Here is a 24,292-nt window from a genome sequence, read left to right as displayed (position 1 = left end):
TTTTAATGTGCTTATGTGATTTCCCGAATCCCGAACAGGTCCAGGACCTAAAAAATATTGTCGTAAGGCAGTCTCCATTTTCTGTCTATGTTCCTCGCGGAACAAAAAAACTACCTATTCCGATCTCTACTGACGATAGTAGCAATTTTACAATTCAGGACAAAGTGACTTATATCCTACCGGATAATTTTATAAAAATGTTGCTATATAAACGTGGCATGATATCGTTCATAAACAAATAGATAAATAGTGGTTGCATAAATCTAGCGATGCAACATCAATCAATGGATTAAAAAAAGGTAAAATGCTAGAATCCCTGCATTTTCCCCACTTGAATTGAATCCCCATAAAATCCCCAAAGAATCGGATGTGTATTGAGTGAATATGATCAGATAGTCGGAACTGATTATAACAAAACGAAATCGGGCGTGCATTCCCAGGCTAACTTATAAAGCTAAAATGGCGGACCGAGCTCAAATATGTTGAACAACGCGTACTGTTGTCACACGTACCGCACCTCTAAGTACGTCTACTGTATTTACTATTCTGTGATTTCCTGATCCCTGATAATTGTTAATAATCAATATTGCTAAAAATGTCAAACATAAACACTACTGTTATAATTATTAATACAAAGATCGAACACTCCGAACCGACGTCTACTTGCATACCGTGCCAGACGCTATACCAACTAAGCCACGGAACGAACCAACGGACCTCACGAATTTTTCTATGTGCTTGCGTCGTGTCTTTGTACTTGGTCTTTCAACGACTTTTTAGTGGTAGCGCCATCTATGAGAAATCTATGACAGATTTTTCCGACCGGATCGAAAGAATTTTTTCTGAGTGTTTTTTCTGAGTGTTCGATCTTTGTATTAATAATTATAACAAACTAGTGGAGTAATTTCACAAAAAATAATTGAATATCTATTCAATAAAAATTTAATTTATAAACACTACTGCATAAAGAAAAGTAATGACTATTTCTGTGTGAGGTGCTATTTAAATGTAGATTAAAAAGATGGCCTCAATAAAGACTGTAATCATGACTTTCATTAAACAGATTTATCACGTCTAAGAAACATTTAAAATATGAAATCATATTCAGATTACAAAAAAAAGTGTCTCAAGAATTTACCATCACGAATACATATTTCATTCAAAACTCTCAGTGCATTACGGAGCAGTCGCGGAGAAAAATGATAATTTAATGCGGAACACGCTTGCCCGCGCTATATTAAGACGAACTAAGAATATTTTCGCAACGGAAACAATGTCTCCGAACAGATGGCGGCTGTCTCGCTACCGTATTTTGAGATAAACAATGTTTTCGTTGTCTTGATATTTTAAACCAATTCCATTGTACATAGTTTCATTTCCACAAATGTTACTTTTTGGTTAGATTTATAAACATTCTTACAAATCTTAACCAGAAATTATAAAAACGTAAAAAAGAATATTATATTAAGAATAATTATTTGTGATGCGAATGAATGAAATGAAAGGATGAATGTGTAAACTTGACGACCTCTGTGGTCGAGTCACTTGCACACCGGGTTCACCTCAGGTGAGGTCCCTAGCCGGGTCAATGAAGAAAACTAACTTTTCTATATTGTCTCGGATCTGGGTGTTTGTGGTACCGTCGTTATTTCCGATTTCCATACCACAAGTGCTTTATTTACTTACTTTGGGATCACAGCAACGAACGTGATGTTGTCTAATATTTATTTATTTAATATTATTATAATTATGTTTCGGGATGATGGACGCGGTGGTGGCGCCACTCAGGTCTTTGCAATTTGAATTTCTGAATAGCTCTTGTTCGATTTGCAGCGTCTTATATAGAATCGTCGCCGGCAGTTGACAGTAGTTACTGACTTTCCGAATTTAGGATTGTCGTGGTTGGTTGGCAGCACTGGCAGATACATTCCTCTGACGGTGTGACCTCCGTGATCGTCATCCCACCTTTTATTTAAATTTCTTATTTTATTCTCACACTCGTGTTTAAATTCAATTTTGAATTGTTTCATTCTTTGCCTCACATTCTGATTTTGTTTCGTCCGATCGCGGTAGCGAACACATCTCTTCTTATCTTTTTGAACCTCTTACTTGTTATATTTACACCGTTTACATTTTAAAGATCATAATATTATTGTTAAACCTGAATATAAACCTATAAAACTAGACTTTCAACTTTGGAACTACTAAACTTACTAAGTAAGATGTATGGACGCTGCGGAGGCCGCGGAGGCTACTACTACATCACATCCACCAGGACATAACACCACGAACGCCAGCAACACTCCTACACTCCTAACAATATGTATATTCACGCTTTTAGATTCTCATCCTGGCAAACCTCTTTTGCTTCACTGACATTACTCAGTCTTTTTACAGTCAGCCCTCTTTTTCTTCTCACTATGTACTCTCCGGCCCTGTAAAGAACATTGCAATCGTTTTTTATTATTCCATGTGACAGGACGAACAAGTCCTGGGCCTGGTGGTATGCGACACTCCTGTCTAGAACAGTTGCAATGCGACTCGGTCTTTTAAATCGCAAGTACCTGAGGGTACTGCCACCGCGCCCGTTACCCTGAGACATATTGACAAGCTCCGTGTGCCTATAATTTCACCAGCACACTTAATTGGGGAATTCCACTCCTTAGCTGTTCACCATATAAATATGGAAGCTCGCTTAGGAATTGTATCATCTACTTGATGGAGAGTAGCGAGCTATTCTCCATCGAGTAGCTGATACAATTGCATTCTAGGTGAATTCAAAATTGTTCCCTTAAACCTTGTCTCGTGGATGCTAAAATATTTCTCTCAACCCGGGACCTCTGAGTCAATTGGTACATGGTGTCTAAATGATTGAATTGCATTTTACTGCTATTATCGAAGAACAGCGAGCGGAATGGCCAATGCTTGGCTTCCACTCAAATTGCACTATTTCCGAACGGAATTACAATCCTTACTTACTCCCCCCTCAACGTACCATGGGCAACAATCGTCGAGTACCTTACACCCATTAGTAATACCTTTCCCTACGATGGCAAGCATAATATTGTATGCCATTGATGATAAGAAGAATGTTGACCGATGTGTCGAAATCTTTACTTTGAATTTTGACCTATGACCTGGGATAACTGACGCCACATCTTTTTTATAATATCAAGTGACGGGACAAACAAGTCATGCGCCTGATGATAAGCTTCACACCTGTCCGTAAGTTACAGTGCCATTCAGAGCATTAAATTGCAAAGATATGAGGGTCACTACCACTGTGCCCGTCCCCCTAAGAAGAAGTTGACAAGTCTCATGTGCCTGTAATTTCACCAGCACCCTTACCCTTCAAAACCGGAATAACAAGAATACACACAGAAATAGGAAAGGTGGCAATACTTTCCTGGACGAACTCTTTCACAAGGAGCTCTACCGCTACTAAACCAGGTAAGGTACAGGTAACCATGTTAAGTCTATAGGAAAAAAGTTAGCTACTTTGTGCCGAACTGTGAAAGAAAAAGCAAGTCTGATACTGCTGGGGAATAAACATTTCACCTAGTTGTTAGTGACACTGAAAGATTAAAAATTTAGTAGCAGTTTAAAAGTACAGGGGCCTTACCATGAACTATTATTACGATTCAGTTTAGGACCCAAAGTGAATTGTTGTGAGACAACGTTACATGAAGTGTATATCACCATCCCGCTTTTTTGGCGTTACGAACCTATACTGAACTGTAATAAGAGTTCATAGTAAGACACCAGCTCCTTGTTTAACAAAAGTGAATTCTATCTCTAAGATCGTAAGCAGTTCTTTTTAATGAAACTGAAATTTGTCGAAAAGCAATTGAAAATGCAGCAATAATAATCGTGAAAAATATTTTTTTTTATCAAAAATTTACGTTTTTGATACCGCGCCTACAGTCGCCAAGAAAATATAATAACGCTCATCCTGTGTATAAAATAATTATATTTGAACGTTGCTAAATATTATTACTAGTTTCGTGAATATTCCGTTGCTCATTGAACGAGTTTGTAAAAGTGGCTTTGTGGGTTTTGTGTTATCATAATAATAATAATAATTAAGAAGCTTAATAACTTCTTGCTATTATTTAGAATTAAATGTGATTAAGTAAGACTTGTTGTCTACATTATCGCATTAGTACAACCTGTAATAATAGTTGTAAGCTGAAAATAAATAAAGTATTTTCATCTCTAGTCGTTTCCTCATGTCAAAGGATCATGCCTGCGTCTGAAGCGACTGATCTGCCTCCATCTATTTCTATTCAGCGCGTTTCTTCCGACCGTGCAAAATTTGGAGGACGATGAGGCTTCTTCCACTTGGTCCGACCATCTTTACTTATAAATACTTTTATATTTAGCAGGAAAACAAATACATTAATGCAGTCTGAAGACCTTAACGTTTGTAATGGAAATGTAATTGTTTTGAAATGGAAAAGTTACATACAGTTTTTTTGTCCTAGAAAATTCTAAACTGTACAATTATGCCTTTTTTACACCGGATGAGATATACACATCTTTCTTTACGGGTGAACCGTAATTTTCCACAGATGTTTCACTATATCCTTAACAAATGTTCCGTGAGACCATTCGCATAAACACCTCGCCGTGTCAACGTCGCGTCGTCTATGTGATAACCACTATGATAAAACGCAAACTACTGGAAGAAACGCAACATGTGGAAGTAAGTGTATCATTTTTTCCGCTTTCGCTTCACAGAGATGCGTTGCCGTATATTTGTCGCTTATTTTTTTACATGTAGAATTTACGAATATTTTTGTTTAGGTGAAAGTTTTCGCATACTACTGATATTAGTGCTTTTTTATATTTCTTTTACTAGTTTCAGCCACATACGTGACATACGTATGTACATGTAATTTTCATATTATTTGTTGTAATTTTAATTATGGATGAGAAGGTTAATACTGATACTGACAGACATTCCTTATTATAATTTAAAAGAATTTTTCTATGACTTAATAAAATGACTTTACCTTTATAAAACTTAATTAATAAATAGATTTAGAATACCTAATTGCTATAATATGTTATTTATGACTATTCCAAAGACTTTTTTTTCGACGATTTGACAAAATAACCTTATTTTTAAAACAACAACTATTGAACGTAACATATAAATAAATCAGTATAATTCAATATAGTAATGGGATGTTATTGTAATAATTAATGATAATAAAAAATAAGAAATATAATGTTATAAAGCTAATCAATAAAAAAGTCAAAAAAACGAACTCTGACTTCTGTAGTTGCTATGCCGTTGCAGGGTATCGGCATCACATGTTACCTGCCCGATACTCTAGCATTTAGAATTAGCAATGTACGTGACATGCAATAAATGAACATGAATTATGAATATTGATTAAATATTCTATAGAGGGAAGTACTGCCACTTACCATATCTATTTCTACCGTCAAGCAGTAATGTAACCAACACGTGCTGGTGAAACTAGAGACACATGGAACTTGTCAACTTTCCGTCTTAAGGTGACGGGCACTTGGCAGTGTTCCTCAGAATTTTGCTATCTCTGAGTCAAAGTCTTAAAAAGGTATAAAGAACGGAAAGAAAAGGTCTGCAATAAGTAACCATTAAACAAATAAATTTACATTCATAAAGGACTTGCGAAAATCAATTTTTGTGAAACAAAATATAAAATAACCATAAAACATGGCAATTGGGTACATTATCAAAGCAAATTAAATGCAAAAATATTATATTTCCCCCATCGTCAACAAAAAAAGCGAAAATTCGTACCCATTCTAGAATACGTATTTTCACCATTTTTTATGTTAATTATATTTGGATGGGTACATTTTTCTCTGTTTTCACTGAGGGGCTACATTCCCGTTACACAATTTGAATTTCAAATTAAGAACAAATCCTGTTCCACCGGTTATTCAAATTTATATTCGGTTGAGGGCCAATGACGCAGAAATATGAGTGCAATCTTTCATTTCACGAGGCCAATTTAGTCCGAATACTTTTACATGCAATTGTACTTTTATGGATTAATACTTTAATAGAGAGGTGTCGGTTTTGATGCATTGTTCATTGAATAAAGAAATTATTTTGTACAGGTATTCTATTGATACTTTCAATGTTACAATCGTTACTACGTACAGTCACGTGCAATGGTACGCAAATTCATAACGATTAAAAATCATTTTAACGCACACACTCAACGCACACTCTCTGCATAGCCCCGCACTAGAGAAATCCTGTATCGCGAGTGCCATGGACACACACATAGGCAACCACAAATTACACCCAACTCACGAGAGAAATAAATGAATCGAACCTGGGACCTCTGCATGGCAGTATGGTAACCGTTCGCTCACGGAGGCAATTTTATCGTTCAAATCTAATTAGTTTTTTTTTTTTTACGTCTACGTAACCAAGATTCCGGCCATTTATAAGACGGGATTAATTTCTTACGCTCAACTACCAAGACAAGGCTATTCACTTTCTCGCTTGCACTTGAGCATTACTAATCACTCTGTCTCTTATATAACTTCGTCAGTATCGAATCGACAAATAAATTTGTGTAATTGAATGTGTACGTAACATGGCATTTCTTTCATAGGAGTGAAAGAGACAGATGTTCATTAGGCAGTATTTAACTATAACAAGGAAACCTAGCATACGGGCAGTTTGTGTTGTCGGACAAAATCATTCAAGCGTTTGAGTCCACGAACTGGACGACAGCGGACGGCGGTAGCGGCGGGGGGACGCGATGCGGTGCCGAACGCTATGACAAACCGGCGGACCGGGCGCGGAGCGGACTCATGGTGAACTGGGGCGGGTGCAGGCGTGCGAGTTGTATTCCATTGTGCTCTATGCAACCGTCCACACTGAGCGGTAGCAGCGGACGCGGTCCCGGAGCGGTTAACCTATCACAAGCTCGAAATTTTTTTAATCCGAAATAACGTTTGTTCGAATTTTCATTACACCGAAAACCGAATTATAACGAAACAGTTGTTCTTTCAGGATATGTTGAATGTTTATCGCAAAGACACGATTAGGTTTGGTTAGGTTAGATGTTGTGCAAGATGGTGCGCAACAAGTTGCAGCACCGGGCGCCCCCCGCCGAGACGATGGAGACGGAGCTCCTCGGTCAAGTGGTGGCTGGCCTGTCCCGGAGGGGATGAGAGTTTCTCTCCTCCCTCCATGGCTCCGCCTATTGCGGAGCCGGAACAGGCCGATACAGTTCCTCCAGTCACACAGGAGGAACTAAAGGCGGCAGCGGACCGGCTCAGGGCCACAAGAAAGGCCCCCGGTCCGGACGGTGTGCCAGGGAAAGTCCTGGCACTTGCGTTGGAACACCTGGGAGAACGCATATTAAGCTCTTCGACGCCAGCTTGGCGTCGGGGAGCTTCCCCCGGGTGTGGAAGGAGGGCCGCCTTTGCCTCCTCCTGAAGGAAGGGCGTCCGCTTGGGTCCCCATCAGCGTATCGGCCCATCGTGCTGCTCGATGAGGCGGGTAAGCTCTTCGAGCGAGTGCTCGCTGCCCGCATCATCGAACACCTCGACAGTGTGGGCCCCGATGTGTCATCGCACCAGTTCGGATTTCGGGTTGGGCGTTCGACCATCGATGCGATAGCGGAGCTAAGGAGACAGGTGAGGAGGACCAAGGCGGAGCGGGGGATTGTTGTGGCGGTGTCGTTGGACATCGCCAACGCGTTCAACAGTCTCACGTTCTCCGTCATCGAGGAGGCCCTAAAGTTCTACCACCTGCCTCAATATCTGAGGCAGGTGGTGTCGAGCTACCTCACCAGGAAGAAGATCTCCTTCCTTGACCGGAACGGGGTGATGAGGGAGCGGAGCATATGCCGCGGGGTTCCACAGGGCTCGGTTCTGGGCCCGCTATTGTGGAACCTTGAATACGACTACGTGCTCCGAGGATCTCTCCCGGTTGGAGCCCTCATATAAAGTATCTTGGGCTCACCCTGGACAGCCGGTGGAATTTCAAAGAGCACTTCCACCGACTGTCACCGCGACTCGTGTCCGCCGCAGCGGCGCTTGGGTGCCTTATGCCAAACGTGGGGGGACCCAGCTCCCTATGTCATCGGCTTTATGCTGGCGTCATACGGAGCATGGCCCTCTACGGGGCGCCCATCTGGGCGGAGGCCCTCACCACCAGACTGCGGCTGCTACTGCGCAAGCCGCAGAAACTAATGGCGGTGAGGGCGATTCGGGCGTACCGGACGGTTTCCGGAGCGGTAGCATGCGCCCTGACTGGATCCGCACCCTGAGAGCCCGAGGCGTCCGTCCTCGAGCAGACCTACAGGTGCCGTGTAGAAGCCAGGGCACGTGGAGAGCGCCCCACACTAGAGGAGCTAGTGGGGGTTCAGCGTGCCGCCAAGACCACCGTTCAGGCGAGGTGGGAGGAGGCACTCTGACCAGATACGGGGAGCGCACCATCCAGGCGCTGCTCCCTGTACTGGCCGATTGGAGGAAGAGGAGGCACGGGTCCCCCACCTACCGTCTTGTTCAGGTACTCACCGGACACGGCTGTTTCGGTGACTACCTGCAGAAGATCGCACAGAGGGAGGTGACCCCGGAGTGTCACGAGTGCGGCGCTTCTTCAGACTCGGCGAGGCACACCTTGGAGGTGTACTTCGCCGACCGTCTGCGTCCCATCAGCGGAGGCCAGCAGGGTACGGGGCTGGGAGACCCTGCCCCTGCATTGCACAGGCCTCCGCCGCCGAGATTAAGGAGGGGATGGCGTAGGGGGCCCAAAGGCGGACCGGCACCGCCGGAGTCGTGGTAGCATCTGAAAGGGACCCCGCGGCTCCGGCATCAGGTGCGCGCAGGAACATCGTGAGGTTTTTAGTGGGTATGCTCTTGGGGACCGACATAGTCCTCAGGAGAGAGTCCCACACATCCCCGCCGTCTCCCAGTGACGGGAAAAGCGTAACGCATTTTCCTCACGGTAATAAAAAAAAGGTTAGGTTAAGTTCGGTTTAGAAGAAAAAACATTTTCATCATTTCATCAACATCATCATCAACAAGCCTCCATCATCAAAAAGGCCTCCTCAAAAGATTGTCAAGCTAGCCGGATGGACGCGACGTGCTTGGTCATCCGTCCATCTAGTAGGGGGCCGTGCCACTGAACGCCTTCCGGTTCATGGTCTGCCCCAATGGTCGTCAGTTCTACGAGCTATGTTCCCTGCCCACTGCCACTTGAACTTCGCTAATCTAATCCTTTGAGCTATGTCGGTAAGATCTGCAATTAGCATACAGAAAATTCGTAAAATCCGCTAGTTCGTTCCATGGCATAGCGTCTGGCACGGTTTGCTGGAAGACGTTGATTCGAATCCAACCGGATCCAAATATTTTTTTCCAAGTGTTCGATCTACATTATCAAACTACTCGTAGTGGAATAAGTTCACAAAAACATTTAAATATTATGATGGTCAAACATCGTGACATTCAATAAAAACTTAAAAATGTCTTCAATCACGCTTTGAAAAAATACGAAATTGTAAAAACCTAACATTAGATAAAATACTTCTCGGGAAATGACAGTAAATATATTAAAATATGAAATATATTTATATGGCAAAGTTACAATGTACAACATTTTATTTTTCGAACGACGTAAATATGTAGTCATTAAAGTTGTTTGTTCTTTAATTTTTTCGTTTGTATTCCATATCGTTGGGCACTTATTGGGTTCATGTAATTAACATTTTATGTAAAAACGAGGGTCCCATTACCATCGTCTACATATTATATGTCCCATTAATGGGTGCGAACATCCAAGGAGAGGTTTTAGTCCGCCTCGCTGGCACAATGCGCCAACGCGCACTTTTAAAATATTAGTATTTTTAAATAGTCTGCTAGATATGATGTACATTTAAAAATGTTTCAGTACTTGAACAGGAATCCTCGTAGAGTACCTGTATAGTACTGCAATCGCGCGTTTGTATCGATGCAGTCGTGTGTTTGCATCGATGCAAGTGCCTATAAATCGCAAGTGTTTTACGAACGCGCGTTTGCATCGCTGCTTAAAGTCGCTGTGTGCAACCAGCCCTAAATTTAAATTGTAAATAATAAAATTGTTTATTTTCTTCCATCGTGTACAGGTAGTTTCTCACGTTGTATACGTTGCAGGTCGTATAACAACAAAGCATGACTGCACATCAGGCACTAAATTGCGTCCGCAGTTCCTAAAATTACCAGTAACAAACAACCACCTGCAATAGCTAGTCATTTTACTTAGGTGCTTTAAGAAATCACCATCTGCCGCTATCGCGTCGCCACACTCGATAAAGCCGCTCGTTTGCACAGAAATACACCTGCACCGTCTTCAAGAGCGGAAATAAAATCATAAATACACAAACTACTTCCTCTGTTGCTAATATTTTTCTGCAATATACACGTACAATGACACTATTAAAGAAATAGTTTTTACACGACTGCCTCGAAAAGAAGATATTGTTTCATTAATATGCTAAACAAAGAAAGCTGTCTAAGAAAGATCCTTCGGTTGTCTAGAGATCAGCGCGGCGGTAGATGAAGAAACCCGGGGTTTAATTCCATTTATCTGGAACCTCTTGAACCTCGGGCTTCTTCATTGTTATATTATATAATAATAAGTTTTCCAAATATTTAAAAAACATCGAATTTATTTTTTTTTTTGACGTACAAGTCGTACGCCTGATGGTAAGCTACACACCTGTCCATAACAGCTGCAGTGTCGCTCAGAGCTTTAAATCGCAAAGATCTGAGGGGCACTGCCACTGCGCCCGTCACCTTGAGACTTAAGTTGTCAAGTCCCATGTGGCTGTAATTTCACCCTTACCCTTCGAAACCGGAACACATTAATGCTGACATTACTGCTTGGCGGCAGAAATAGGTAAGGTGGCAGTACTTCCCTGGACGAATTCTATCACAAGGAGCTCTACTGCTACCTAAATCTTAATTTAATAAATAAATCAAAATTGTAATAAAATAATGAATGCCATTATCATTACTAATGTTGGAACTAACTCTGGGAGATTATATTTCATCATTTAAAAATTCTTTTATTGTGTACTAGAGCTCTTGTATGAAAAGGGATCTTAATTTTTTAAAGAAGACATTTTCATCTTCTGAAGTACTCTTTAGCATGGGATTTTATATACTACTATTAAGATGTAATACGGGCTATTTTTAATCGACTTACAAACAAACAGCACTCGATTGATTTTGCTTGTGTGTTTGTTACGCCATAACTTATTTGCGACCCGATTTCTATGATTCTTTTTTTGTTGGAAAGAGGGTACCTCAGTAGTCGTCCCATTTAAATTTAAAGAAAATATTCCATCTATAAGGGTGGCAAATTAGGAGAATGAATCTAGTTTAATGGATATCACACACTTCCCGTTAACTGATTTCAATAAGCTTGGCAAAAATAGATGTAAGGGTGTATTTCCACCGGCGAGTCGAGACAAGACGAGGCAGACGATTTTTAAAACTTGTATGGCAAAATATCAATTCTCTCATAGCGCATCTTCGGTGGAAATGGTCGGGATTGACGAGGATGCGCGAGACGAGCATAGAAATATTTAACCGTATTGCTGCCTACATAGACTCTTTATTAACTCTGCAACGGAAACACGATTCACGATGTCTCGTACGATATCGCGCGAGCGTGATCGCGATGGCTATTAATGTCAATCGCGAGATAGTGGGATACAGTCGCGTGCATCGAAATGTAAACGTTCACACATTTTTGAAAAGGTATAATTTTATTTCAGAGAAAAATAAACAAACTACAGTCAATGAAAAATAGATAGTTCTGGTGTCATACATGTATCCATATCATTTTCGTAAATATTAATACAATGTAAATTACTTGTTATACTTGCATTAAAATGTACACGATTAGGATTGTGATTTTATAATAATTATGTAACCTTTTTTAAAACATTCCATAGTTTTTAACCGACTTCAAAAAAGGAGGACGTTCTCAATTCGACTGTATGTTCTTTTTTTGTATGTATGTTACGCGATAACTCCGGTATTTGTGAACCGATTTTCATGATTCTTTTTTGTTGGAAAGGGGGTACTTCCATAGTGGTCCCATTTCATTTTGAAGAAAATCATCCACCTCGAAGGGTGACTGTTCACGCATAAAGATTCATTTTTATAAATAGCGCCTAACTTTAATTTAGGAGCAATTACTTTAATGGTTGATTTTGCTATTTCTCCCATTCAAGGCGTTTTTCTCTCAATATACTTTGAGTAGTGTCGTAGTGAGAAGCTACTTTTATTATCTCCAGTGTCAAGTCCTTTAAAGTGGCGAACTAGGGGATATTTCAATAAAACTTAGCAAATAGCCGTAATTCCACCTATTTTTGAGGTCGGTTTTTTAGTACTCTGTACTGAGATGATTAAAAATATACATATGTACACAATATAGTTGCAATATAATGTAAACATACCAGCGCCAGTTGTAAACTTAGTTAGTAATATTTGCCCTGGGATAAGAGATTATAAAAAAAAGTTTTTATTTTTAATTATAATTTATTTATTTATTTGCTTATTTTATCTTAGAGGGTAACAACTTATATTACAACATGATCATTTCTTCTTACAGCATCATCATCTGATTCTTCTTCCGTTAACATATTTAATAATAAGAATCCACTAGATTAATTGAACAGCACTGTGTCTTCACCATCCATAACCCGAGCGCGAGCTCGCGGGTGCTCGCGATGGCAATTTTTCAAGGTCGGCAATATTTCAATCTCTCGCCTCGCCTCGTCTCGTCTCTCCTCGCCAGTGGAAAAGCACGTTAATTCCACAAACATTTCAACTCGTTTTTTTTTTACAAACGTTATGTTGTCTATGTTCACGTCTAACATGTTTTAAAATGATTATTAACAAAGATCGAACACTAAAAAAAATTCCTTCGATCCGGCCGGATCAGACGCTAAGCCAACTAAGCCGCGGAACGAACCAGCGGACCTTACGAATTTTACTATGTACTTGTTACAGATTTCTGTTTTAGGTTTTTAACAACCCTTTTAATGTCGTAGCGCCATCTGTGAGGAATCTATTTCTTTACTTCGAGAAGTACCTTTGCCACATTTGCCTGCCAACTAGAAATGTCGCTTTATTATTCTTCACTTCAGAATGACAATGTTTTTAAAAGTTTTTATTGTCATTCTTACCCGTTCATTATTAGTACTTTCGATCTAGACCTTTCAAGGTTTCGTACTAGTTGAGATAGGTATGTATTTCGCGGTCTACCCATCCCCGTATTTTCTTTCACGTTCACTCTATAAATTTGCACCTGTAATTTTATCCTTTCCAATATGAAAATACAAAGTGAATATTTGTTATTTACGAGGTAGTAATAAGATTCGACTGAATATTTTTTTATTAATTTTTTTGTATGATATCTTGTGACGGGACGAGCAAATCATGCGCCTGGTGGTAAGCGACACGATATTCAAATCTTTCTACATTAGTTTTGATTATAGTGACCCTCTCTACCGACCCTTAGGATATACGAGAAGGGCACCATAACCTGTGCGCGCACTGGAAACTTATAAGTTCAGTTTCTCACCCCAGATCAGCCAGTGTACAGTTTACAGTTTGTTTGAAAAAACAAATATACGCGATTTAAATCCGGAAAAATAGTTTCATTTCCTATTTGAAATTACAGTGATTGGAAGTAATTATTTTATATAAAAAGCTTTATTGGCATAATTTTATTTCATATAAACTTATTTAATGTAACAATTGTTTGTAGTAGTATAGCTCCTTGGTAAAGAATTCGTCCAGAAAAGTACTGCCACCTTACTTATTTCTGCCGCCAAGCATTAATGTAAGTATTACTGCGTTCCGGTTTCCCGGTCCCGTCAGTTGGTATTGTTAAATAAAAATTTAAAAAAGTCACTTCATACATCGAACGTATAACAACATGTTACATTCTTTATTTTCATTTTTGATAACAATAATTTACTCTAATAATATAATAAATTTTTAATAAGTTATAAACACAAGTCATAAACCACTGTTAACATAACACCACTTTTTTATATGTGATATATAAATTTGCAAGTCTAGATTAGGTAAGTTTCTCTTTGCATATGGATACGCCGATAATGTACATAAATAAAAAAATATTACAACAAATATGTAACAGTTTACCGTCACAAAGGGTAAAAAATATATTTACTACCTTTTTGTTATTCCACCCACAACGCGTAGCACGTGCTACGGCGACGTAGCAGCTATAAAGCTACGACTTTATTCTCTGGGACAATTAAAAAATGTTTTATACGCAGACTTTTCTTACAGTTTCATTGCTGTCTTAGTGGTCTTAACGTTAAAACATCTATTTCTGCTCTTAAGAGCTAGGTTAATGAAACTGAGTATAAAGTCTCAATTAAGTCTTAATTAATTAAAAAGAGGGTTGCATTGAACTTTAAGACGTTGGCAATGCCAAATTAGAAAAAACTATATGAAAAGGTTGGCTGTACAGTAAAATAGTTATCTTACTACATTTAAGCACACATGCCCAAGATTTTACAGGGAGCGTATGAAATATCGACGACAACCTTGATAACATTCTCACAAAAATTTTTGTACTAAATTTGTTATTTCGTCGTTTTTAGGGTTAAAATAAGATCATATTTAAATTCAAAATCTGTACCTGTATTTCCTATGTCAGCAAATTGCACTAAATATGCTCAGATTAAATACTGTTTTTTTGACGAAAAGTTGTGGTTGTCTATGTCTATTGTGTCCATGGCACTCGCGACACAAGGTTTCCCTAGTGCGGGGTTCTGAGTGTGTGCATTATTTTTTTATTTTATTTTTTATGTAAAGAAGGAGGTAAACGAGCAGACGAGCCACTTGATGGGAGGTGGTCATCGTCGCCCATGGACATTGCAACATCAGATGAGCTGCCTATGCGTTGCCAGCCTTTGAGAGCCTGTAAACATGCTTTTTAAAGAACCCTATGTCATACTGCAAAGGAAATATTTCAGGAGAAGATGTGGGGACGGACTCTACTCCTTTGGCGAGAAGTGCGATGGTGGAAACGAGTCGGTGGCACCAGTTCGAAAAGTTCCTCAGACCTCTCCCACACACATAAAAAGCTAATGTCCCTTCGTAGGCTAAAGGGCTCCATTACCATACTAATATTAAATACTATCTTATGTTATTGTTAAATACTATCGTAACTTCAAATGGCAGCAGCCTCCCTAACCACAAATCGTTTTGTGAAATATTTGCACTGTACGGATATATACGTTTAACAGCTGGGTATAGGTTCCCTCTATAGACAGGGCGTTACATGAGTAAGTAATATCAAATCAAAATCTGCCAATAAAAGTAAATCTCTGGCGCAATAACAAAGTGAAAATCGATATTTCATCGCTACGATGGTGCGCAGTCGAAATTGAGTCGTATTCCACAGCACATAAAGATATAAGTTGATATATCCGCGTTAAATCGAGTGGAAATATTACACCTTATTCGTTTCGCTTTAATTAAACTTTCGATAGCTCGACGTTGAACGGCCGCTGCAGAGTAAGCGACTGCTTGATTTGTTAGTACCTAGTTATCTTGAATTATTTTCTTACAAAGGGTTAATTTCAACTTTATCAACACACTGTAACTTTATCGGTATTTACAATTTGTTGCGAACGCAACAATTTTTGTAATTTAACATAATTTCCAAAGCAGTAACAAAACGCTGCTCGTCAAGGGCACATTACGTAGGCCTATTTTGAACCAATCGAGTAACACCACATATGTCTTTTTCATCCCTACCACATTTGTAACGAATTTTGTACGTAACTAAAAAGGTAAAAAAGGACCGTTCACTTTTAAAACTGTACCACTTCAGAAACTATCACTGTATCGATTTAACAGCACTACACCTGTAACTAACCAGTCACCTATTTTAAAATATAACACAGTTAACTAAAATCGTCTTTAATTTTACGAGTCGTCGAGCTCCTGATCGTCATCTACTTTGGGTCTGGCGGCTCCACAATTACAATTAGACTGATGTGTCCCACTGTTGGGCAAAGGCCTCCCTCTGATCCCTCCTCCATGTATCCTGATCGAGAGATAACCCAACCGCAACTTTATCGTAGGCGTCCACTTCGTTACGCCATCGCTTTCTCTATCTGGCTTTATGGCTCCATTGGGTGGTTACCTTGGCCCACAGAACTTCAGGCATGCGGCAGACATGACCAGCCAAACTCCATTTCAGCTTCGCAGCTTTTTGGGCTACATCAGCAATCGGGTTTGGGAACGCTGTGTCGTGTTCCGAATTCGGTCGGTCCGTTTCACACCAAGTATGCTGCGCTCCATTGCTCGTTGACAGCCCCCGAGTTTGGACTTTTGGATCTTTGTAAGTGACCAAGTCTGCGCGCCATAAGTTAGTATGTGAAGGATGCACGTGTCCATCAGTTTCTTTTTGAGAGATATTGGGAGAGTACCACTCATAAGACGGACTAAAAGCTCCTCCTTTATCGATTTCAATATTAATATTTGTTGTGTAACACAATAGCTTCCTTAAAGAAATTTTAGAGTGGTGGTAGCCGCCTGGGACTTGCTTAATTGCACAAAACCTTGTGGCAGCATGTACACTTTATTACACAATATATATATGCCCAAACCGATGTTTTGGTTCTGAGAGCCTTTTTTAAAGAAAAAATTAAAGAAATTTCAGCTTTATATCATAGGTACTACTTGGACTATTGTTGTTGAATAATCAATTTTTATTTAAAGCCAATATTAAATCTCGTAATATAAAATCTTGTGTTAAAATGATTTTTTAACGGAATTGTTTCACTTTAAAATTAGATACCTCTAATGAACTGTACGCCAACTTAATTTTTTGGACTGTTCTTTTTAATTTTGTATTTTTTACTTTTTTTTATTTTGTTTTTTATTTTTTTTAAGAAATTCGGGGAAATTATTTAGAGTGGCCGCAGTGGAGATGAAGTAAAGACAGAAAATATGATGAATAAACTCATTGACTTACAATTATAAAGTCAATGAATAAACTATATTAAATTTCGACAAAGGTATTTCTTAAAGATAAACTAAATAATTTTGAGAACGTCTGAAGTTAGGCACTTTGGGCCGAAAAGTGTCTCATAATTATAATTAAAATGACGAGTTTTGGATCGGTCACGTTGCAATGCACGGGGCGCGCGTTCCGGGGTGCGCGAGTGCAAGTGCATTGACCTGACGTTTTAGGTATGTGTGTTACGTGCAAATCTGGATACATAACATCTCCCTGTCGAAGATGAGCGACTATTTGCCAATGTCCAATGCAAATGTGCTCTGAGTTTTTCTATATCGATGTCAGCTTGTGTAAATGACTGGAGCACAATTTGACGTGGAGTTACGATTTTCTAATTTGTAAGCCTTTCTGCAGCGTATGAAATAATAGGTAGTAACCAGTGCAAACGCACTCAATAGTGCAATCGTTTACATAGGAATCTTCGTATGATAATCGAAGAGTTGTCAGTTTCTACTGTAATTGGATCTTGTATTGTCAATTGCTTTTGAATATTTTGTAAATTCGTAAGTTCGATGGTGGTCAAATTAAAGTTCACTAGGTTGTGTTTCTTGGTGAATTTTGGTCATGGAATGTTAATTAGTTGAATGGGGGAACGTATCGTGCTTCAATATTTGTTATGGTGAACTCTGGAGCCTTTACTTTGCAGTTAATAGGATGTATGCGAGAAAGATTCTTTCAAGTAGTTGGTGTTTCTATTGGCTGCATAGGAGCTGAAACTTGGTTGGTCTTGGAAAAGATATAGTGTAGTTTTAGCTATCCAGTTCAGTTAAGGCTTCCTTTGAAAGAGTAACTGGTGTGCCTTTACATGTTCCATCTATCTCTTCTGTGTATGCAGTCACGTTGCGTTCTGATCTGATGTCCGATTTTCTGCTCGCATAACTGCTCACGCGATGCGCTCCTCCTACCGCAAAAGGCGGCTATTTGGTTTCGCAAATTAGAAAAGCATTCAGTTTAAATACAAGTTTTTATAAATAAAAATTATTATTCTGCATTGCTAAATAAATACCCTCCGTACTACCAACAAAGACATCTCAAATAAAATGCAATAATACACCGCAAATCCTGCACTTAAAAAGCACTAATGAAATTTTTGGTGTACTTGGATAAATATGACAATATTCCATTTGAGTGGTTCTAACGTTTATCATGAAATTACTCCTTAAAGTATAGTTTATAAACATTTATATTCAGGGTAAACTTAAAAAACGCTACTTACAGTATGTTTTTAATAAATAAACACCGAAATCACCAGCCCAAACAATAACACACACGATTTTCGTGACGTATTTTTTAAGTTGTTTATTTTTTTTAAATGACAGACCCAGGCATTAAATACTTTATGGTTTGCTAGAGTAGTTACCGAAATAGCAATTAATATTAGTTCTTTTACCTGTTATAAATTCGATATCCGATAAATCGGTATAAAATCATCACCGGCACCTCTAAGTGTGGTATGCGTCTACGGCTACATGTATCGCGTGAGTGGATAAGTATTTCTCGTTTATTCTGTCTCTATATACACATACTCCTGGGAGTTGGATGCCATAAAAGGGTAAAGAGGTAGGATGATTTCTTTATTCTTATTAGGATTTAGCATGTATAAGTCAAAACAGTCTATGTAGATGATTAGAAATATGTAATATAAACGAATAATGTCGTAATAATTCCTAATGTCTAAATCTGTTATGTCTCCATGTTGATAATATTTTTTCAAATTAATCATAAGACTGTGCAACAGTTTAACTAACAGCACAGACTGATGTATGAATGTAGGACGGCTGAAAACTAAAATATTCTCAAGTCTAAATAATTTGCTAGATAGATCTTGCACTTTTTCACCTGAAACATTGAAAATTTTAGTAAGTTGAGCATATGTATCTGATACTTAGCTCATTAACTGAATCCGTCAAATTTATGACGTCAGAAAGAGCTTTACGTAACTTATTCTTATTATTTTTGAGATTTGTTAAAATTTTTGTCTGCTGTGTGTTTACTTCCATAACGTAATATATTTGGTAAAGGCGTCAGAAATGCTTATTTCGTTTTTATTTAAAATTTTAAAAACGTGTTCACATCGAAGGGTATATCTCTGGTTAAGGTTACCTATAATTTCTTTAATGATTGCACTTATCGGGTTCAATAAGCTTCTCTTAATGCGAATAGGTGAAAATGTATCTACTTTCTAATGTCATTTTTGTGAACATGGGATATCTATAAGAAGTATTGTGTACGGGTATTTCATCAATTAATGAACTTTGTGCTTAATGCGGTTAGTAAATGTGACTTTTTCTTCTAGGTAAAATACATGTTCATATTCACTACATAAATTAATCAAATTACGCGACGTGACATCACGCGCTCGGATACTGACTTTTGTAAATTTCATAGTTTGCTCGTTGAATGCACTTGAATAGGTTCCGGTACGTAAAATATTACTAATTGTCGGATTTGATATTTATAATTGAAACACGTGAAACACTACCGGTGATATTTATATTATATTAAAAATTATTTAAATACCGATGTATATTTTTTTCTTTACCAGGAGAGGGATGTAAGATGTTTCTAACTGCTCAAACAAATTAGAAAAACTGACAAGAATATTCTCTTCCAATTCAGGAACATTTCGAGGTGCTTTATGAACCGTGTAAAGAATAGCGCCAGTCATATTAAATTTTGAATTATTTTTTTTTTATATTAAATTTCGACAAAGGTATTTCTTAAAGATAAACTAAATAATTTTGAGAACGTCCGAAATTAGGTACGTTATGTCTAAAAGTACTTAAACAAAAAACATCTTAACTAAAGGAATTTTGTCTACGTCAGATTTTACGAACGTTGGGCCGAAAAGTGTCTCATAATTATAATGACGAGTTTTGGATCGGTCACGTTGCAATGCATGGGGCGTCCGTTCCGGGGTGCGCGAATGCAAGTGCATTGACCTGACGTTTTAGGTATGTGTGTTATGTGCAAATCTGGATACATAACAGGGAGCATAATATCAGTGGTGTAGTGTTCATTGGAGGTATCGGAATTTTATCGATGACAAATGACAATTTTAAGTTTTTATTTGTAAGTAGTTTTAAGTTGTTTACTAATTACGACTTAGAAAAACAAATAAAATATTTGTTGAATTAACTACGAAGTTTATATCATTAACCTTATCTTTGTGGGTGGTGATGGCTCCTTACACCTATATTTACGTATAGGCATTTGCATAATACGATAAAAAAGTCGTTAAAAACCAAAAACATAGAAATAGAAAAATTCGTAAGATCCGTCACTTCATTCCGTGGCTTAGTTGGCATAGCGCTTGACACGGTTTGCTGGAGGGCGTTGGTTCCAATCCAGCCGGATCAAAGGATTTTTTTCTGAGTGTTCGATCTTTGCATTATATGACAACTGCTTGTCTTATTATACTATGCTATTAGTAACGGCGAAAGAAAATGTGACGACACCTACATGAAACGAATGTTGTTATTATAAATATCCCAAGAATTCAGCCAACTAAATACACGCAAGCAGCTGCTGAATCGAGCCAGCCCGCGTGGAAATTCGAACAGCTTTCTATAACTGTACTGATCAATTAAGGCTTTCAAAGATTGAAAAAATATACTGTATCGTTATACAGTTCCGCTGTTAATAGCTTGTTTTTATATTCTTGTTATATCTCATGTGAAATAGCTCTCTGCTTTCAAATGGTTACGTTTAGGAGATGAATCTTCAACATCATTCTGAACAGCATTGCTGTTATAGGTTCATCACGTTTTTTTTTATTTAGGTATTTCCATATTGCACATGTAAACCTGCCTTCACGGCCGAACAGTTACCATGTTGGTCTGCCACGCAGAGGTCCCGGGTTCGATTCCCGGGCCGGCAGAAATATTTGTATAGCCTACATTTATTTCTCTCGTGAGTTTGGCTTTAATTTGTGGTTGTTTATGTGTGTGTCCATGGCACCCGCGACACGGGGTTTCCCTAGTGCGGGGCTATGTTGAGCGTGTACGTTATAAAAAAGTCTTTAAAAATGAATATGATACGTGTTAAAGAGTTCGTCTAGGAAGTAATGCCACCTTACTTATTCCTGCCGCCAAGCAGTAACTTGAGCATTACTGCGTTTCGGTTTTGAAGGGTACTTGTCAACTTCTGTCTCTGGGTGACAGGCGCACCGGCAGTACCCCTCAGATCTTTGTGATTTAAAGCACCGAGTAGCACTGCACCACCAGGCGCACGACTTCTTCGTCCCATCTCCTAGTATTATAAAAAAAAACAATACCCAGTCATCTATTAGTACTCTGTTGTAAGATGTGCCTGAATTACTGATTCTTATAATAAACTCGTGCCTATGTTTCAGCAATCAATGTTTTTACAATCACAAAGGCCTTAAAAATCAACCTTTCAAAACAACTTTTTACCTCTTGCCTCACCGCAAGAGGTAAAAAGCCTAAACTCATTAATGTTAACTCTTTAACGCCTCCCGGTTAAGCATAAAATAAAGTCGTAATTTCCCAAACACACCAGTAACTGGTGTATTATTTTAAAAAGGACTGCGTTATATCCCAAGAGAGCAATTTTGCCACGGCCTAACCCTCTCCTCTCAAGGTAAGATGCAAATTATTTTTCTTTTTTTTTGTTGCCTACGGTGGTCATGTTCTTTGGTGAAGATTTTAATAACAGTTTTGAGTGAAGAGTTGAGTCATTTTGAACCGAGAAATGGGCGAAGGAAAATAATGGTTTTGTTAACTTGAAGCGTTCGTTTGGGAGTACTGTTTAAAAATTATTTCTAGCTATGTTTTTTTTAACTCACACACCCATAGCCCATACCTATAGCATGAATGGATATTGTGCAAGCTCACCATTTTTGGTGATCCTCATTCTTATATTTATGACTTTAACCTTAAAGACACAGATATAATGTCGTCATTAGTGCAACTGCATTCATCAAAACCGAGTACAATTGAAACGCGACTTTTAAAAGGTCTAAGGCTCGAGTTAATGAGCTCTTAGCCGTCTCACGACGAAGCTTAGTGCGCTTGATATAAATTTGCGGTCACCCTTTGTCATCATGTTGCTGTCCTGAACAAACTTAATCGTTTCTTTGTTATTTACACGATTCAATATTGCAATACAAATTAAGAAATGCAGAAAGCTGCTCGACACGGTTCCTAACTCCAAATTCTTGACCCCAGACTTTAGGCTAATAATTCATGTTTCAAACTTAAAAAATCTGTTTTTACATTCTAAAGGGTTTTTCTACTAGAACATTGTTTTGTATGTGATTCAAATTTTTATTGTATTAAAAAAGTAAGGTTTAGCAATTATGAATGGGAAATGATATCTGATAAATGTCCACCACGACCACAGTTACAGATGTCGATTCTTTCATCAAAGTTTTTAATCACATTTTGACAAAATGGTGGGTCTATTTCGTTAATTACTTCAGGAATTTTGAGTTTTAAGAGTGCAATCGATTCGATTGGCTCCGCGTAGACTCTGTCATTAACATAACCCCATCAAAAATAATCTAGCGGTTTTAAATCACATGACCGAGCTGGCCACTTAACGGCTGAATTTCATGAAATTATGCGATCGGGAAATTTGATTTGCAATAAATTCATTATTTACCGAATTAACAAAAAAAAAGGGTCATGAAAATCGGTTCACAAATACCGGAGTTATCGCGTAACATACGTACAAAAAAAACATAACGTCGAATTGAGAGCTTTTTTTTTTGAAGTCGGTTAAAAATTGAAGATATGCATTGTTTTAATATACTATTGAACCTTTGCCAGTCTATCCGGCTCGAATGGACCAACTGAAGAAATAACGGCGCCGATGCTTAATCTGTCGGGTAACCGCCTTTGATATCCTTTCTCAAATGAAACTCCTTGTGAAGTGGACTGTATATTTATATAAAAGGCTTATGTCGATCTGACTTACAATCATGAACACGTCTTACTACTAAGAGTGCAAGAATATGAATGAAGTTAATCAAAAGCGAAAGAACGGAAATACCAATATTCGCTTATACTTATACCGGTACGGTGTCTCTCACCCCGTACCGTTCCTATCAATGGGTCGCTACGTCGCTCGGCCAATCAGAGCTCCTGAATTATCCATTTTCCTCTCAATTCTAGCTCTGACCGGCCAGACGCGTACGGCCGTCCGTAACATATACAATGTGAAAACACGATTCGTAAAAATTTTGAAATCTGGAAAAAAGCACAATTTTACCTCGACATTTTACAATAAAACCGCTGTATTACCTATTGAGGTACTTTACATATACCAATGAGTTTTTTTTTTATATCAACTGAACTAAATAGAACAAGTAGACGATATATATATTTCAAATGGCTTTAATATCATTTGTAAAGAAAATAAAGCCAGTATCCGTGACGTGAGAGAACCAATTCAGTACGGGAAAAAATTTAATTCGACCTTAGGAGACCTGTCACTCAGAGGACCGGAAGAAATAAGTTTGTATGGCCTATATTTATTTCTCTCGTGAGTTTGGGTGTAATTTGTTGTTGTTTATGTCCACGGCACCCGCGACACAGGTTTCCCCGAAGGCTACCAGTGTGTGCGTAAAAAAAGCCTCAGCAGCGATCACAGAATATATTTTACAAAAATCATTCCAACAAAAAGCAATTCTAAAACCCTCTTCAGCAATTCTAAGAAACTGTCTCCCTAAGCTGTCTTAAGAAGAAGTTGGCAAGTGAAGATGGAACAAAAACAAAAATTTTGTCGTCACCTAAGCAAGAGAAAGCTCAATTGTGATGCTTATTGCGCGCGACCGCGACCCGCCGGCGGATTAAAGTAATGGGCCTGAATACTAAATGGCAACGGACTAGGAAAAGGCCATGCATTATTAAAAACAGATGAGACAACTCTATACCTAAAGATGTTTACATGGCAATTGTGCTACGTTATGAACCTTATTGTCGCTCGTATAAGATACCAATTTGAAATATCTATCTATATATTCCGAAACGTGAAAATATTAAAAAAATATACAGATTATTTATTTATTAAATAGAAAAAGGCAATAAGTTGGTGCTACACTTAATAGAAGAATAATAAAATAGTATAAGTTAAACCTTAATAATTAATTTATAAGGTATAAAGAATATAACACAAGTTTGTCGTTTGTCAGACTTAGATTAATAAGTATTATTTTTGTAAAATTTATAATATTATTTATTT

This window comes from Hyposmocoma kahamanoa, unplaced genomic scaffold (genome assembly GCF_003589595.1).
Source record: "Hyposmocoma kahamanoa isolate Upper Pololo Valley unplaced genomic scaffold, ASM358959v1 192, whole genome shotgun sequence".
Taxonomy (NCBI): Eukaryota; Metazoa; Arthropoda; class Insecta; order Lepidoptera; family Cosmopterigidae; genus Hyposmocoma; species Hyposmocoma kahamanoa.
The sequence above is the reverse complement of the archived record's forward strand: the minus strand, read 5'-3'. Positions refer to the sequence as shown.